Source organism: Mirounga leonina, unplaced genomic scaffold (assembly GCF_011800145.1).
Source record: "Mirounga leonina isolate KUSES-001 unplaced genomic scaffold, KU_Mleo_1.0 Mir_129, whole genome shotgun sequence".
NCBI lineage: Eukaryota > Metazoa > Chordata > Mammalia > Carnivora > Phocidae > Mirounga > Mirounga leonina.
Genome location: NW_023270323.1, coordinates 22,741,158 through 22,760,754, shown reverse-complemented (window position 1 = coordinate 22,760,754; position 19,597 = coordinate 22,741,158). Strand labels below are relative to the sequence as shown.

General features: G+C 37.7%; 1 non-coding gene across 1 annotated transcript; it reads left to right on the top strand.

Moving 5' to 3' along the window:
• Nucleotides 1-18,774: 18,774 nt before the first annotated feature.
• On the top strand, nt 18,775-18,880 carry LOC118010918. Its single transcript, XR_004679340.1, has one exon. It is a non-coding gene; the product is annotated as a U6 spliceosomal RNA (small nuclear RNA).
• The last annotated feature ends 717 nt before the right edge of the window (nt 18,881-19,597 follow it).

The following is a 19,597-nucleotide window of genomic DNA, read 5'->3' as shown; positions in this document are numbered from 1 at the left end:
TCGTTGTTTTGATTTGTATTTCCCTGATGCTGAGTGACGCTGAACAACTTTTTATGTGTCTGTTGGCCATCTGTATTCTTCTTTGGAAAAATGTCTGTTCATGTCTTCTGCCCATTTCCGGATTATTTATTTTTGGGGTGTTGAGTTTGATAAGTTCTTTATAGATTTTGGATACTAACCTTTATCAGATATGTCATTTGCAAATATCTTCTCCCATTCCATAAGCTGCCTTTTAGTTTTGTTGATTGTTTCCTTCACTGTGTAGAAGCTCTTTATCTTGATGAAGTCCCAATAGTTCATTTTTGCCCTTATTTCCCTTGCCTCTGGAGATGTGTCTAGTAAGAAGTTGCTACAGCCAAGGTCAGAGAGGTTGCTGCCTATGTTCTTCTCTAGGATTTTGATAGTTTCCTGTCTCACATTTATGTCTTTCATCCATTTTGAATTTCTTTTTTGTGTATGGTGTAAGAAAGTGGTCCAATTTCATTCTTCTGCATGCTTCTGTGCAACACCATTTGTTGAAGACTATCCCTTTTTAATGATAGCCATACTAACAGGTGTGAGGTGATATTTCATTGTGGTTATGATTTACTTTTCCTTGATAATTAATGATGTTAAATACTTTTTCACTTACTTTTTAGTCATTTGTATGTCTTCTTTGCAAAAATGTCTATTCAGGTCCTTGGCCCACTTTAATTACATTGCTTATTTATATTTTGTTACTGGGTTATCTGAGTTCTTTATATATTTTGGATATTAACCTGTTATTAGATACATGATTTGCAAATATTTTCTCCCATTCTGTAGGTTGCCTATTTCTTTTCTTGTTTGTTCCCTTTGCTGTGCAGAAGTTTTTTTATCTTGATGTAGTCCCACTTACTGTTGCTTTTGTTGCTTTTGCTTTTGGTGTCATCTCCAAAAAAAATCATTGCCAAGGCAAATGTCAAGGAACTTTTTTCTGTTTTCTTCTAGAAGTTTTATGGTTTCAGTTCTTATGTTTAACTCTTTAATCCATTTTGAGTTAGTTTTCGTGAACAGCATAAGATAGGGTCCAATTTCATCCTTCTGCCTGTGGTTTTCCAGTTTTCCCAACACCATTTATTGAAGAGACTAGCCTTTTGCCCTTGGAGTATTCTTGGCTCCCTTTTCAAATATTAGGTGACTGTCTTTGCAGGGTTTTTTTCTAGATTCCGAGAGGGCTCTCATCCCATCAGTGTGTTCTACTGGTCTCTTTTATGCCACTACCATACTGTTTAATTCCTATAGCTTTGTAGTATAGTTTGAAATCAAAAGGTGTGTTGCCTCCAGTTTTGTTCTTTCTAGGACTGCATTGACTACTTAGGGGTCTTTTGTGGCTCCATAAAAATTTTGATTTTTTTTTCAATTTCTATGAAAAATGCCATTGGAGTTTTGATAAGGATTGCATTGACTCTGTGGATGGCTTTGGATAGTATGGATATTTTAGCAATATTAATTCTTGTAATCCATGAACACAAGATATCTTTCCATTTATTTGTGTCTGCTCTAATTTCTTTCATTCAAGTCTCAGCATTTTCAGTACAGATCTTTCACCTCCCTGGTTAGATTTATTCCCAAGTATTTTATTCTTTTTGATGCTGATGTGAATAGGATTGTTTTCTTTCTTTCTTATTTAGATGTTTCTTTATTAGTGTATAGAAACACAACTATTTTCTGTATGTTGACTTTGTATCCTGCAACTTTACTGAATTTGTTTATTCCATCTAAGAATTTTTTGGAGTCTAGGATTTTCTTTTTTTTTAAATTTTATTTATTTGAGAGAGAGGGAGTGAGAGAGAGTGAGACAGAGCGCACAAGCAGGGGGAGGGGCAGAGGGAGAGGGAGAAGCAGACTCCCCGCTGAGCAGGGAGCTTGACATGGGGCTCTATCCCAGGACCCCAGAATCATGACCTGAGCAGAAGGTAGCTGCTTAACTGACTGAGCCACACAGGCGCCCCATGAGTCTAGGATTTTCTTCATATAAGATCATAGCATCTACAAACAAAGACACTTTTACTTCTTTCTTTCTGATTGGATGTCTTTTATTTCTTTTTCTTGCCTGACTACTCTGTCTAGGATCTCCAGTGGAATAGAAGGAATGAAAGTGGTGAGAGTGGGTACCCTTGTCTTGTTCCTAATGTTAGGAAAAGAGCTCTCAACCTTTCGCCATTAAGTATGATGTTTGCTGAGGGCTTATCATATACGGCCTTTATCATGTTGAGATATCTTCCTTCTACACTCAATTTGTTGAGGTTTTTTTTTATCATAAAAGATGCTGTATTTTGTCCAATGTGTTTTATCCATCTACTGAGATGATCATATGATTTTTATCTTTCATTCTATTAAAATAGTATAGTGTAATTTGTTGACTTGAGTCTGTTGAACAATTCTTGCATCCCAGGGAAAAATCCTGCTTGATCACTGTGTATGATCATATGCAGTGATAGAAGACAGGCCCTGATCCAAGCCCACAAGCAACTCAGGGCCCTAACCATTGGTGTGTTCTCCCATGATGGCACAGTCTCTCCCTAACCATGCACATGGCAGTGGAGTTTGATGACAGATGTCAGGCCAGCAGTGCACAAGTACACAGCTGGTGAGAGGGTGCACAGTGGTGGGAGTCAGTCAGAGGGGTCTCAGCTGGTGTCTTGCATTCTACAGCTGCAGAGGCCTGCACTGGCTGCCAGGGTGGTTCCTGGCTCTAGTGGGGCAGCTGGCGAGAAATCAGGGAGGAATGTAGGTGATTGACATTAGTGAATGTGAATGCCTATGGGTGAGAGCTAGTGAAATCTGCAGGGTGTAATCTGTGGCAGGAATGCTGGTCATTGTTTTTTACAGTGGCAAAAATGCTGTATTTGTCTGCTGAGCACTCACTGTGAACTGTGACTGCTGTCTCTGTGTGGCTACTGGTAGACCTTGCTTTTCTTCCTTGTTCTTCGTCATCTCTACATGTCTCACTTTTGCTGGTTTGGGTTGGGTGAAACTGAAGTGAATCCTTTGTACAGTGCTCTGCAAGGCTAGAGAAGTTGTTCATTCACTGTGTTTTTACTTTCCCGGGAAGGGGAATTTTTCTAACTGAGAGTTCCCTGTTGGCACTGAGCAATGCTGGCATGAGAGGTGGGATAATGCAGGCAAAATGAAACTGTCTTCCTTCTGTGTTGTGTGTGGTATTCTCAGATTTTTTGTTCTGCTGAAGTTTCCTAAGAGGACTACAGAGCTCTCCCAGAAGTGTTTGGTTTGTGACTTGTCATCTAGTTGTTGATCTTTGTGGGGAGACTGAAGCTGGGGTCTCCTAGCCTGTTATTTTGGTAATGTCACTTCTACATTGGCTTTCTTAAAAAGCATGACTCTGAATTCTTTCCATAAGTTTGGGAAAATATTCACACTTTTTGACTTTTCATATGCTTACATGTGAGAGAAAAGCAAGAAATCTACCAAGCCATTTGCAGTTTTATGGGAATAAAATCCTAGTCTTTGTAATTCCTGTAAAGTTCTTCCAACCAAAAAATTCACTCAGAAGTCCCAAAATAGTATTCTTATATTTTAAATATTCATTTCAGGTATCTCTTCTGTTTGTGTGTCATATATCCCTAATAGCTTAAGATAATCAGCTCAAAATAACTTCAGATGATCTAGGGTTCAGAACAAATATATTAAATTAATTAATAATTGATGCAGAATAGGTATTGTTATTTTAGAAGTAGTATGGCCTTTCAAATCCTTTGAATAAGCCTGGTCCCTTTTTAACTCTGGGATTGTAAACTTCTAAATCAAAGCGGAGACGTTGGAATAACAAGTCATTCCAGAGAATTTCACCAAAAAAAGAACAGATTGAGACACTTTCCTACTCAAATTTATCACTCTCATTCTGGAATTTTCTTTTCTTTTTTTTTTTTTTAAGATTTTATTTATTTATTTGACAGAGAGAGACACAGAGAGAGAGGAAGCACAAGCAGGGGGAGTGGGAGAGGGAGAAGCAAGCTTACCGCGGAGCAGGGAGCCTGATGCAGGGCTGGATCCCAGGACCCTGGGATCATGACCTGAGCCGAAGGCAGATGCTTAACGACTGAGCCACCCAGGCACCCCTCATTCTGTAATTTTCACTTGAATTTTACAAAAGGATTTTATTCTATGAAATCAAAATACTGAGTTGCCATATTCTCCCTGGTAATACACTTCACAAAACTTACGACATGAGTGTGTATGGTGTCAAATGAAATTTTGCTGTAAGTAAATTTGGTTTGGCAAATTTACTTACATAAAGTAAATAAATTTACTTACATAAAGACCACAGCATAAAATTTACTTACATAAAGACCACAGCATAAAATCTGTTTCAAATGAAATATTAACTTCTCTTTTCTTTGAAATATGTGAATTCAAAAAATTAAACATCAGGACAAAGTATTTAAAAAAAACTTCCTTCTTTCAAAGATAAAGTGTTGGAGGGGCGCCTGGGTGGCTCAGTCGTTAAGCGTTTATCTTCGGCTCAGGTCATGATCCCAGAGTCTTGGGATCGAGCCCCGCATCAGGCTCCCTGCTTGGCCAGGAGCCTGCTTCTCCCTCTCCCACTCCCCCTGCTTGTGTTCCCTCTCTAGCTGTCTCTCTCTCTCTCTGTCAAATAAATAAAATAAAATCTTTAAAAAAAAAAGATAAAGTGTTGGAAAACTGTCTCCTTTAACAAAACAGATTTTGTCCTGGTAGATAATAGCATATCTCTAAATAATGTGCTTGAATCAAAATCTTTTAATTTATACATTTTAATTGAGTTTCTACTGACGTATTTCTATAAGAGCTGATAATCTAGTCTCCTTAATTTTTTCTGTCACATTCTATTCTATGATCATAATTAAGCCATCTGGACTTGTTGACTGTAAAATTTATAAACCATTAAACAATGTTTACCTAGTCTATGAAAGTACTGTTTACTGAAAAAAAAAAAAAAGTATGATATAATGATAGCATTACTTGCCATACAAATTTTGGATTATCTTGAGATTCAATTCACTTTTCCTTTTCTATTCCTTACTTGTTCTTATTCTTTTCAACTTTCCCTGTTCCAGGATCCTATCTAGATTACCACATTACATTTAGTTGTCAAATTTCCTAAGACAACTCTTGGTTGTGACAGTTTCTCAGACTTCCCTTGTTTTTGATGACCTTGTCAGTTTTAAGAAGTACTGGCCAAACATTTTGTAGAATATCTCTCAACTAGAATTTGTCTGATGCTTTTTCCGTGATTATAGTGGAATTATTGGTTTTGGGGAGGAAGCCCACAAAAGTAATATGTCATTCTCATCACATTATCTCCAAAGTATCATATCAACTTTATCATATCAACATGACATCCCTGTTGATGTTAACCTTGGTCATCTGGCTGAAGTAGTCTTTATCAGGTTCTCTACTCTGACGATATTAATTTTTGTCCTTTGTATACTATACTCTGTGGAAGGAAGTCAGTATGTAAAGCCCATACTTATGCTGAACCTCCTTGAAGACAGATTATCTACATAAATTATTTGGAATTCTTCTGTAGAGATTTGTTTAGTCTCTCTTATTTATTAAATCAATTACTTATAGCAGTATGAACTCATGAATATTTATTTTATATTTTGATTTATAATCCAATATTGCTTTATTATGTTGCTCAAATTGTTCCAGCTTTGGACATTGGGAACTCTTTCATTGGCTTCTGTGTCACTTTGTTATACCCCATCATTGTGTGTTTCCTTTTAAGACTTTGTTTTCTGGAACTACAAGATGCTCCAGAATCATATAATATATGTTGTGCTCCAGTCTTAGAATTGCCATTTACCCAAGGATTCCTGGTTCTTCTTTTTTTGAAGAATGGTATTAGAAACTAAAATCTGCACACTAGGTATGCTCATTGTTCTTGGGGGATTGTTGCTTATTGACCCATTCACCTGACAAAGCAGGAAAATATATGTGTGAATACTAACTAAAGTACATAAATGTATCTATAAATAATTCTGCATGTAACCATTTATATCTATATTAAGCTAAACATGAGTTCATACTGATGTTTTAAATTCTAATCCACGGGGCCCCCCCTGGGGTGGTTCAGTCGGTTGAGCATCTGTCTGCCTTCACCTCAGGTCATGATCCCAGGGTCCTGGGATCAAGCCCCGCAGCGGGCTCCCTGCTCGGTGGGGAGTCTGCTTCTCCCTCTGCCCCATACCCCACTCATGCTCTGTCTCTCTCTCAAATAAATTAATAAAATCTTAAAAAAAATAAATTCTAATCCATTACCATGTAAATCAGCAAGCCTTCTCCCCTTGCTTATCTCTAACTTCCCACTTCAACAACATACATATGAAGTTTTATAAAGGAATTGTCATTTTGTAATTTTACAATTAATAATTTGTTTTATAGATTGGAAGTAATTATATAAACAAGAAATACAGCATTAGCACATTATCTGTATTGCCGTGTGTGTTTTCATTTACCATGAAGTTGATGGGCATTGATGTGGGAAACAAAGGCAAAAGAAAAATTACTAATTTCTTTACTATCTATAACCCATTGACATGTCCTTGAAACAGAGTGACATTCCTCTAGGGACTCAACTGCCTAGATATTAATACTTTGCTAAGGGCAAAAGGCAATCCTAGCCCAACTAGCACCGCCCCCCCACCCCGATCCTGTATGCTTACTTTAACACATAAAAATTCCTTTAAAAATTTCCTTTATCTCTAAACCCCCAAGATATGGTTGGTAATCATCCCCCAAGCATATGGCTCACCAATATACATCTGAAGGGTCTCATGACTAAGATTTTATTAGACAGTAATAAATGACCCCTTCCCAACAATAGCTAGCCCCCTCAAGGTTCCAGAAACTTTGCTTCCAAAATTCCTTAGAGACTTACGCTATCCCTAACCCCCTCCCAACTTGGAAGTATATAATGGGCCACTCCTCATGACCCCAGTTCAGCTCTTTCTGCCCATGGATCCTGTCCCTGTGCTTTAATAAAACCACATTTTTGCACCAAAGACGTCTCAAGAATTCTTTCTTGGCCATCAGCTTCGAATCCTAACATCTTGTCCTACATTAGGCATTATGCTCATACTGATTTGGATAACTCATTCCTTCCCTAAAATTTTCAGACCCCTTTTTGAAAAGTTTTTAAGTAATTAACTTGTAATATCACCAGAATTTTTTTTTTAAGATTTTATTTATTTATTTAACAGAGAGAGACACAGAGAGAGAGGGAACACAAGCAGCAGGAGTGGGAGAGGGAGAAGCAGGCTTCCTGCTGAGTGGGGATCCCAATGCAGGGCTTGATCCCAGGACCCTGAGATCATGACCTGAGCCGAAGGCAGGCGGTTAACGACTGAGCCACCCAGGCGCCCCCGTAATATCACCAGAAATTTTATGTGCTTAATGGTCAGAAGGGTTTTTTCTGGCACCCAAATGACCTTTTGTTCACAGGATTTCCAACTGGCCATTAGGGGGCCAATTTACACATTTTCTTTATATCTAGAGTATTAAATTTCATACATTATTTTCTCTGACTTATATGCCCTTCTGTTATTCCATTAAACTACTAAATTTTCATTAAACTATGATTAAAGACATGGAGAAAGACTTTATATACATAAGATAGTCTATGTTCTTCAGTTTATATTCAGATCATTAATATTTTTCAACCTAATCTAATTATCCAAGGTAATTGATAGAGAACATAAAAATTTACCTTCAATGAATATAAACAATAGAACAATTAAATAGAAATCTTCTCTAAGATTGTTGTATCAAATTCACATTTTTTAGACCATTTCTTTCTTACAAATTTCACCAGAGCACAACTCTTTCTATGCATATTTCTGTGCTTACCTTGGCAATAGCATGTGGGAATAGAGTGGATGATCCACTGTAGAAGAAGCAGAGCCAATCTTCTTGTCATTGGAGCCTAAAAGGGTTTTTTTGGTCAGAATAACAACAGAATTTGAAATGTTAAGCAGGAAACTTGTAGCACTGGGAAAATAAAAAAGACACCCATGACCCCATTCTTACTGAGGTGCTGTGGTGGGCCAACTCTGCACAATAGTGATGTAGTTTTGGAATATAGGTGAGCTTCAGTGGGATGAGGTCCGGAGCCGATGGTCGAGAACGAATTCTTAAGACATCTTTGTGCAAAATGGTGGTTTTATTAAAGCATGGGGGCAGGACCCCTGGGCAGAAAAAGCTGCACTGGGGTTGTGAGGAGCAATTGATTATATACTTGGAGGTGGGGGAGGTAAGGGAAAAGGCAGGTTTTCTAAAGAACTTTCATATGCTAAAGAGGACCTGCAAGATACTGGAGACCTTGCCATTGTCAAGTTGTTTTTCCCTCTAGTAAACCATTAACGAAGACAGTTGGGAGCTTCCTGGAGGAACTTTATACTCTGCCTGCCTCAAGTACTTGTCAATGGGCTACAAGTATAAGGACATTTATTTTTTCTACATTTCCTTCTGGAAGTTTGGTTATTGAATAGAAAGAATGCTTTTTTTCTTGTAAATCACTAATACATTTGTAAACTGAGGGAGACTCTTGTCTTGCAGGACTGTAATCTCTATAAGTTAACCATTTGTTTTTCCTTCCCTTAGCTTTAGGGCAGCCAGGCGTGCCTGAGGAATGTCACACATATTCCGTGGCAGGGCAGGCTTGTGCTTTGTCCTCAGCCTTCTTGCCAGACAATAGGATAAAAAAGAATTATTTTGAAGTGGTAGCGATGGGAAAGAGTAATGGTTAAGTAATCCTACTGCAGAGCTGAGAGAGGAGAATGAAGAAGCCTGTTTGTTGTGATCAAGAAAAATGAGGACTTATAATTTAAGTGGTTTTATGCTTTTCTCTGTAAATGGCAAATAAATGTGTCATTTGGAAGCTAGAAACATAAATTAATCACAAAAATAATGATGCAATTAATTAAACTAAGTATAATGAGACTGGTATATCTGAGAATAATACAGAAAAGTGACTAAGACAAAGCACTACAGTTGAAGTTTCAAAACCTCTGACCCAAAATAAGCTAGGTTCTTTCAGAGCACAGGCACTGCTAATTTTCTATGGGCAGGATTATCCCAATTTCAGGCTCTGAGTGCAAAGCACCTCTTCTCTCCCTCACATTCCCCGTGTACACTCTTATGCCTGAAATTTTTTTGTGGGGTAACTGACCTTTACTCTTCATTAGGCACTTGGACTGAAATGCCAAAAACAATGGCTCTATCTCCCAGCCAGACATAAAAATTTACAGTAAGATGTGCATGACTGAGATCAGATCTTTTATCTGAGAAAAAAAAATTTTTTTTTGATAGTGAGGAAATGCCAGGGGAGAAAGGGAGAGATTTGGAGATGATAGTTAGGTAAGGAGGAAGAAAAGTCCCCTCCCTCACTGCTTGATCATGAACCAGCCTTGCCTGTTAACTTCTGTGGTCACTACTTTTGGTTCCACTGTGGTGCCCCACTGTTTCACCCTAGGAACATATGGCCAATTATCTACCACCCTCTCTAGTGTCAGAAGCAAAACAACAACATTTCAAAAGGCACACACACTTTACCCAGTCATTGCCCGCCCTGGGTGGAAAAAGAAGTTAAGCAGATAGAATACACAGGTGTGGTTTTGCATTATATTTTATATGGACTGAACTTAGAGGAAAGGGGTAGTTTGTAAGGGATGATTCCTTCCTTTATGGTAATTCCCAGAATAGAGTTCTGGAAAATATTATTCTTGGAGAAGCCATTTCAAATCTATGATTACTCCATAGAGGCAAAGAGTTGATATTCTTTAAAGTTCATTTTTGATGCTTTTGGCTATATCACCTTTTCATATATTCTATTACCATTAAAGCAGAGAATTCTGTTTTTATAGGAACATAGAAAGAAGAGATCTTCTCTGGAAATCCCTAGATGTTTATATATATATGAGGTCAAGACAGTTTTGTTACATGATTAAAATGGAAAAAAATGACTATGAAAAACTGAGGAAAACCATGAAGAGTGCACCAGACAGTAAGAAAAGATCTTTGTTCCCCAGGATGCCAGACTTGCTATTGAAACTCTCATTTTTGTATGTTCCTTTATTTTCCACTTTATAGTTTTCTGCTGCTTCAAAAAAGCATGGAATTAGTGTTTAAAACAAAGTTAACAGAAATAGGTATTTTCCACAATTTCAGGGCCATTCCTCTGGGAATTTCTCTGGAAGGGACTATCAGCTTGCTACACAGAAGAGTCAGTTCTATATGTACCATATCTCCAAAGAGGCAGTAAGGATCTTTACTTGAATTCCCAGCCTCAAATATATTTAATGTAACATTAAGTATGGTTATGACCTGAACATGTCTTTTGCATTTTTGAGAATGGAGATTGTGGAGGTGATTTTTGCAATTAAAATATGGTGATGGTTGCCATAACGGTCAACAATAACACATAGGGTCATGTCTCTGCTATTCTTAGAAGTCCCTGAGGAAACTCCCAGCCTCACAAGAAAGTTAAACAAGGCTTTAGTAAGAACGAAGGGGCAGAAAGTACCAAGAGAGTATATAGATACTGCCACAAATAGAGTGAGAATAAAACTTGTTTTGCAGCTAGAAAGAAACAGGTTGCAAAGCTTCTGAACTAGAAAATCATGCATATGAAGAGCAGAGATTGGTCTATGGATGCAACGGATAGTTATCCTGGTTATGCAACTTGCAAATTACTGGGGTTTCCACCCCTCAGCCTGGCTATGAAGATTTTTTCCCATCAACCTGTTATTGATTCATCACCTTCATTTCGGCAAGTTGCTGAAAAGGGAATGGCAAATCCAAGGGCATACATCATTAGCATAAATTGATTTGTCAGGTAAAGCTGCTGCTTCTTACAGTGTGTGCTTATGGGTTAAAGGCCTTTAGTGATCTCCCAGTAACAGACCACCTCAACAGGCTAGGCACACAGTTTTAGTCAGCTTCGCAGAAGGGCTCTGCTCTTAGTCTTTCACACATCAATTGGTCCACTGCTAAGCTGTATTTTCAGTTTGGTTAGGCCAATAGATGGAAACAGAACTGACTGTTCTCTCTCCAACTTGCCCTGTCCTGTGACACACAAATTCCTCTATTCCTAGAAGTTGAAAATAGCCCTTCTTTACCTTCTCCATTCCAACCTATGTGCCTAGATATCTTTGTTAATTTATAGTGCTAAGAAAAAAAAATTTGAAATTTGGAAAGAAGATTACTGCATAATTTTCAGAGCCATACTAGAGTATTTTCTGTCAAGCCCATGTAAGTTAAATCTCTCTCTCTCTAGGTAATGTAGTTTGTTGTTGTTGCTGTACTTTTTATTGAGATATAATTGACAAAGAACATTGTATTTGTTTCAGGATACAACATAATGATGGGGATTATAAATTGCATAATAGTGGATGTAATGTTATTTGATTTTCTATTTACTATAATTGTGTCCATCCTCTGCAAAGTTAGATGTTAATTTGTAGAGGACCGATAAGTGCCGATTGTTTTTGTTCCTGAGTGATACAAATTATTTTTGCCCAATAGAAAAAATAACCTCAAGTATTACAATTTTATTACCCTGTGGAACACTAATCAGTTTTTATCTAGTTTTGTAATTTAGTCCCAACATTCTCTTTTCCTACTGGTTAAACATATCTCTCCTCTCTTTCTTTGAACCAGTGTTCATCACCCTTTTAGTTTTCTCAATAATGAGTAAAATAACTCATTTGGCATTTTCTCACTTTATGTCTGAGCCACATTTTTAAATTATTTTTTAAGGGGCACCTGGGTGGTTCAGTTGGTTAAGTATCTGCCTTCAGCTCAGGTTGTGATCCCGAGGTCCTGGAATCAAGCTCCACATGGATCCTAGGATCGAGCCCTGCATCAGGCTCCCTGCACCATGGGAAGCCTGCTTCTCCATCTCCCTCCACAGCTCCCCCTGCTTATGCTCTCTCTCTCTCTCTCAAGTAAATAAATAAAATCTTTAAAAGAATTTTTAAGAAGAGATCAAGATTCCATCACTGTAAAAGTATAACACAGTTTATAACCTCATAGTCACCAAAAAAATTAGAATATACTTGGATGACAAGTTATACGCATGAAATTTTTGGTAAAACCAGAGAGCGTGAAAAGCAGGATTTATATGTTAAATGATGCGGTGATATAATTTAAGAAAAGCCTACTATATAAGATGGTACTGTGTATGCCATAAGGCAGTGAATCAGACGTTCAAGAAGGAAACAGTCATCTCTTAAGGAAATAAAAAGTGCTCTCAAGCAGGGATGAGACACTAATTCATTAGTTGTGATACCATCTCTAAATTGTCCATAAATTTTCAGAAGGAAAAAAAATAGATTTCCCTACTGTAGTTCTCAGACAGGCTTGGATTTCTAAAGCTCCTCTCAAGAAATAAGGCAACCCACAGCACCATCAGATTTCCTGAGCTTATCATTTCACTTAACACTTGTAAATGAAGGCATTTCATTGCTTACTTAAACATTATTAAGATAAATAAACATTATGGGAAGCCTTGTTGTTTTCAGGTATGAGGTCAATGAACCCACAGAACTGGCTTTGGCAGAGCTAGCATGACCACACTATAAAGTGTGATCGTACAGGCTTACCCTGCCCCAAATACAAGTTCCCACATCTATCTTATTTCCTCCCTCCTTCCCAGAAATATACTTTGAGTGCTTAGATAAGGCTATTCATTTGATCAGGTACTATGGACAAAATGGAGACAGACACAGTCCTTTGCTCACATTGGACTTTCAACCTAATGAGAATGTCAAAGAGTAAGCTAGTAATTGCACAAAAAAATTGTAACTATAAGGGTATTACCAGGAGAGTACATCAACCTATTAATACACGTAGAACCAGAAGTTTACAAGATAATACTTATCTTTAGTATGTGCAACCCACTCCAACATTTTTCTATTCCATTCTATTCTATTTCCTTTTTTAAAAAATCCTAGTCATAACTTCCTCAACTTATTTCATAACCTAGTACCAGGGGGGTAAAGAATTTGGTTTAGTCAGAAAAGTCAGAGAAGCCTTCCCTGAAGAAATGATGATTGAGTCAAAGTCAAAAGATGAGCAAGAGTTAATTAGGTGCAAGAAGGGAGGACAAAATCATCAGAAGATAGAGCAAATGCAAAACCTAGAGACAAGAGGAAATAGATGTGTACTTGGGCCTGAAGCAAGGCCAGTGTCTGATTGTAGTGCAGAGAGCAAGGAGGTGCCTGGTGCCTGATGAGGTGGATAGACAGGTGGCCAATATCAGGCATGATTTTGCGGGCCACATTTAGGATGGTTCCCTTTGAGAACAATGAGATGCACTGAAGATTTATTCTTTGAAAAAATTATTGAGCTAATTGTGCAAACATAGGGGTAAGGTTGGATGTGAGTAGAACACTTAGGGTAAGGGAAAACCATAGCTTTGATTTAAGTAGATGACAGTGGACATGGAGAGAAGTGTCTTCACAGCATTAAAAATTAATTCCTATTATAACACAAACAGAATGGCTTATAATACTGATTCCCAAACACATGTCAGTTTCTACATAATCAATCACCTGGGGATATTGACAATATAGATTCTTGGGTTCTGCTGTCAAAGATTTTGATTCAATGAGCCTGTGGTGGAGCTTTGATATGGGTATATATATATATATATATATATATATATATTTTTTTTTTTTTAAGTCCCATGGGAATTCTGATGTGCAACTAGGATAAGGAACTATTAAGAGGAGGCTTCTCTTCTTTATTCTATAGTCACTTCCATAAGTGACTTAATCCAATTCTCTGATTGTAAATACCATCCATGTGATAATCACTCCCAACTTTACATAATTCAAGCCAAACCTCTTGTTCAACTACACATTCCTATATCCAGCTGTGTAATACTTTAAATTTTTACTTGAATGAATAGGAATTTCTAACATTACATGACCCAAATAAAACTTTAAACCTCAAACCATCCCCCATCTAATCTTCTTGAGTTTCCCTATCTCAATGATGGCAACTTCATGCTTCCACTTTGCTCACGCTAATCTCAGAGCCATTCTTAATACATCATGTATATCATGCCTTGAATCCAATTCATCCTCAAGTCCCATTAGCTTTACCTCTCAAAGACACCCCCAACTCAAAAACTTCTCACCAGCTATAAGGATCCCACTATAAGTGAAGGCATCATCTTGCAACTGAATTGTTGTAAAAGATTTCACAGTGATCTCTTTTCATCTTTCTTCACTTCCCTGTGTTCTATTTTTCACATAGTGCATGGTATACTTTTAAAAAGTGAGAGAGGTTATTTCACTCTCCTGTTTAAAATCCTCCAAATGGCTTTGTCATTCACTCAGAGAAAATCCAAAGTTCTCATTATACCCTACAAGTCACAAATCTTCCAATCTTACCACCTCTAACTACTTCTTACTAATAATGCTCAGATACACTTGTTTTTAAATATACAAAGCAAACTCCTACCTTGGGATCTTAGCACCTGCTGTTCTATATGCCTGGAATACTTTTTTTCCTAAAGCCTTGAAGTTTGTCCACTTATTTCAGGCTTTTGCTCAAATATCATTGCATTAGAGTCCTCCTTAGAACACATTTTATAATATGCACACACATATATACACACACACACACACACTTTTTTTCCCTTATTCATCAATTGTCACCCCCAGCAGAATGCCTGTTCCTTGAGAGAAAAACATTAATTGGTTTATTGCTATATCTTCAGTGCTGGGAGCATTGCCTGGTACTTAGTAGAAGCTCAATAAATAGTTGATGAATAAAAAATGTCATAGAGAAAAGATGATGAGACAGATATGGACAAATGGTTGGGGATGACGGCAAGTGGCAGGAGCATGGAAAGTGCTGACACTTTGACACACCTGTCCTGTCATTGTAAAAAGTCAAATCCCATCCTCAGCAGGTAAAGTTGTGCATATGCAAAATGGACCTTGGGAGAGAGGCAAGGAAGACTATCAGGTGTCAGTTACCTGAATGGTCTCTGCTGTCACAAAGCCTGATTTTGAGCTCCACTTCCACCACATCCCCATGTGACTTTAGCCAAGCCACTGAACCTCTCTAAACTTCTATATGCCTATCTAAAAATGGGTTAAAAGAGTTTGTTGTTGGCAGGGTTAAATTAAGATAATTCATAAAATGTACTTTGCACAAAGTAGTTGTCATTAAATATTAGCTGTTGTTTATTATTACCTGATAGAGTGGGGCTGGCTAGTGGTGAAATAATGAAAGAAAGAGAAAAAAAAAAAAGGATCAGGAGAGCCAAGAATTGGGCTTATTCTGTAACAAATATTTAGGTAAGTAAGGCCTTTCTTACCTGTTAAAGTGCTTGTTTAGAGGAAGAATTAAGTGGCAACAGGAATGGCAACAGTCACAGTCTTTCTAGTGTTGACCTAGTTAAACCTTTAGGTTTCATGAATAGAGGTAAGGCATAATTAGATCAACTGCCAGATGAAAGAGGAAGATAGTTGAGAAAAACAAAAGCCTGATTCAGCAGAGGATTTAGTGCGTCATGTTACACCATATCCTGTTATTTTTTTCAGCTATAAACCAGTATCATGTGTCCTAGCAGCATAAGGACAGTTAAGACTAATTTATTCAACGTCAGCAACAATTGCCAGAGGCCACTGACTCCAGCTTTAGTGAACATGGCTATCAAATGATGAAGAAATGTACAAGTGAGAGATCTCTTTATAATCCCCGCTCTTGGAGAAATGATAGATGTATTATAGCATTATGTAAATATAGAATTATATTTTTTTATTCAATCACAATAATAAATAAAAAAACTGTAAGGATATGTTTTATTATATTTACTCTGTCAATTCTATCTTCTGCCCATTTCTCCAATATATACACCTTTAATATGTTAGTAAATCCAAATATTAGCTCATATCCAATCATACCATTTGAGATTTCTATGATTCATAAGCATGCTTGAATCATTTTGGAGCCAATTCACAATTTTGGTATTTACCAAAACATTAAATACTAAGATTTGTATCACAAGTATCAACATGATTAAGGCAATCAGGTTGGCGAAACCCAACTCAGAGATGACTGATCTCAGAAACGGAAATGCACAGTTGGGCATTAATATTGTTTTTATTGAGAATCTCCTATTTCACACTCCAACATCTCATACAGCTAATTGTTGTAGAATTAGAATTGATCTAAATCAACAGACAGCTCATTCTTACCTGTGTCATGAAGTATCAGGGGTTTTCCATAAGCCCCAGTGTTTGCTGAGTTGACCAGTAACAAATAAATATTTAAGTAAAACATTGAAGAAAAACCATCTCATGTTGAACATGAAACAAATGTTTTAGTGTAAAATTTGAGGTTTAAATCACATCTGTTGTGGCACTCTGGGGAAAGGTATCTGCTCTGAAGATGGATGTTAAGTAGGTCTTGGAAAGGCTCCCCCTAAATGTGTCCATCCATACAGAAAGAAGGCTAATGCAAGTCCCTGTTTTGGTGGCCAACTGTGGCATAAGCAAAACAATCATCAATCAACCGACTAGGGCTATAGCAAGATAAGGTCTGGTCCAGGCTTACAGCTGAGTGGAGCAACTCCCCTGGCAAGTCTTTCTGTGATAAGAAGAGGACAAAAAAAGAAATGAACAAGGCTGCACTATTGATAAATCAGGAGGAAAAGTCTCTTGTCCTCTTTAACTCCTCACACAGGGTAGAGTGTTGGCCTAGTCGTTGAGGCACAGGGAGGTGATAGAAAGGCAATACACAAGACAAGCATAAAACATGTGACCACAGCAGGTTATCTCTGGTCAGTGTTATTCTTGATCCTGATAACTGGGACAACTTCTTACCTGCCTGGAAACTAACACCTGAAAATGGTTTAGGGGTGAGTGGGAATGTAAATTAAGGAGTCATTTCTAGAGAATAATAGACTTCATAACTTAATAACATCTTACATGCCAAAAGCCCACCTAGCCTATGAGAGCCTTGACACTTACATTTAGGGCTTTAAACATTGTGTATTTCAGGCACCTGTGATGCCTCAGGCATAAAGAAGGAGAGAGGAATCACACATTTCCCCATCTCAGACATCACTATCCCTAGATAGAATTTGTGGGGACATCCTTCCCATGGCTGCTAAAATGTGAACTAAAGGGTTATATGAACTAACAAACTGAAGAGTTCATATTGGCCCTTCCTATGTCTGCTGGTCTCAACAAGACCACCTAGAGATTATGGAGCAGTTGTTAAACCACTTCTCTTCCTGTATCAGAGCCTTTAGATGAATACATAGCATCTGAGAGAGAGGGACACCTAGGGTTTGTGAGAACTGTCCAAGGTGGCAAAAAAAGAGGATCCCTTAGGAACTAATCTCTAAGTCAGTACTTATGGTTACCAAAGTTTAAAAACAAATGAAAAAGAGGGAATTTTTCAGTACATAGAAGCTCCAGTTTTTCTTAGTTTTCCAGGCAGACTTCTCTGAAATTTGGGCTATAGTTCAGGACCAGTGATTGGATAGGTCTTAATGGTCATGACAGACTCTCTGATATATCAAAAACCATGGTTGTAGTCACAGGACTACATCTTTCTGGTAGGAGGCTACATAATCCTAGGGAAAGATAGCTGAAATAATCAGCTAAAAGAGAAAGAGACTGATGAAAATCTGTTGACAAGGTTCTCCTCTGGAGGTTGTTCAATGACCAAAGATTATGAATATCTCTGAGACTGTGGCCTTACTATTAAAGACTGTTGAAGAGATATTTGGAATATGGAGAAGAGAGGAAAGGAAAGGAAAGGAAAGGGAAAGGAAATGAATGGAAAAAGAAGAGATATGTATGTTAAATCCACCAAAGGACAGGAGAAAACAGAAATCTCTTATGTGCTGATGCTGAAAAAGCTATTTCTGAAGACAGTGGAGAGAGGATTAATGGAGCAAATTCTAGAAGATTAAGTTCACTTAAGAAATATGGGAACAGATGCTAGCTGAAGCTAAGTAAGTCTTCCGTGTAGACATAGATGAACTGAGAATACTGAGTGACCACCCCATCACCCTAATTTTTGGTGGCAGTAACTAAAATTTGGGAGAAGCAAGATAGGGAAGTGGTATTCAAGGTTTAAAATAGGGACAAAAGGAGAAGATTACAAAGACATTCCTGGAATCTCAGCTCATATCTTGGTTATGGACAACAATGTGGTCATAACAGCATGTTGAAATCATGCCTTCCACATTAAAAGCTTTGGGGTTTGCGGCTAGCCAGCATTCCTTCCCCAAGTAGAGTTTACATATCCTCAGTCCTTGAAAGACCAAGGTCCCAGTGGCATTCTTGCATCTCTGCTACCACCATGAGGTAACTGCTACCACCAGAGGAGAATTGCTTGGAACTAAGAAAAGACCTCTCAGAACCAGAGAAGGGCCATAGGGGTAGAAATATATAGAGATATAGTCTCTTAATGGCAAACTAGACTTTGAAGTGCTAAATTCTATTCTCTAACTGATAAGCCTCTATCAATTAGCGAATAAACAGGGTAGAAGAAAGGCAAATTTCTAAGACCTTTTTCTGATTACTATCTGCCCTTCCTATCACTTAAGGTTATAACAATAGCCTTTCCCCTCATACAGTTGGTGATCAATAATGTCTATGAAATAAATGCATTAAATAACAAAAGTAGGTCTTTGTTGTTTGAGTACCGGTGCTTTTCCAATCTAGGGTACATTATGGAGAGATTGAAATTCTTTGATTAAATCGTGAGATTGCAGTACTCACTTCAGCAGTATATAAACTAAATTTGGAACAATACAGAGAAGATTAACATGGCCCCTGTGCAAGAAGGACATGAAATTCATGAAGTATTCCATATTTTTTTTAAGATTTCACTTATTTGACAGAGAGAGAGAGAGCACAAGCAGGGGGAGTGGAAGGCAGAGGGAGAGGGAGAAGCAGTCTCCCACCTGAGCAGGGAGCCCGATGTGGCACTCGATCCCAGGACCCTTGGATCATGACCTGAGCTGAAAGCAGATGCTTAACCGACTGAGCCACCCAGGCGTCCCAGGATTCCATATTTTTTAAAGGGGATTAAGAGTACACTTATCTAGATGAGCACTAAGTAATGTATAGAATTGTTAAATAATTATATCATATACCTGAAATTCATATAATTAGTATAACTAACTGTATGCTAATCATACTTCAATTTTAAAAATGTGATATTGTAACAATAGAAGAATGGATCATATGAATGCTATATCACATGGGAATCCAACATGAACTATAGTAATAGTGACATCGATAGGGCTATTTTTATCCTCTCCAAGGTCCTAGTACATTATCACAAGAGTAGTCTAGTAAAAACCAGTTACCTCACCTACTTTGAGGATCTTTTTTAGAAGACCCCACAAATTGAGTCCAAATAGCTTTTAATTGATGAAAGCTAAATGATCTGTGGATAGTAGAATGTATCAAAGGGGAATTCATGGCTAGGGTTACTGTACTGTCTCTACATGAAATGAATGTTGGCTATTCACAAGGCAAATGACATCGAAACGTTAAATGACTATGGAAGTATTAGAATAAACATTGGA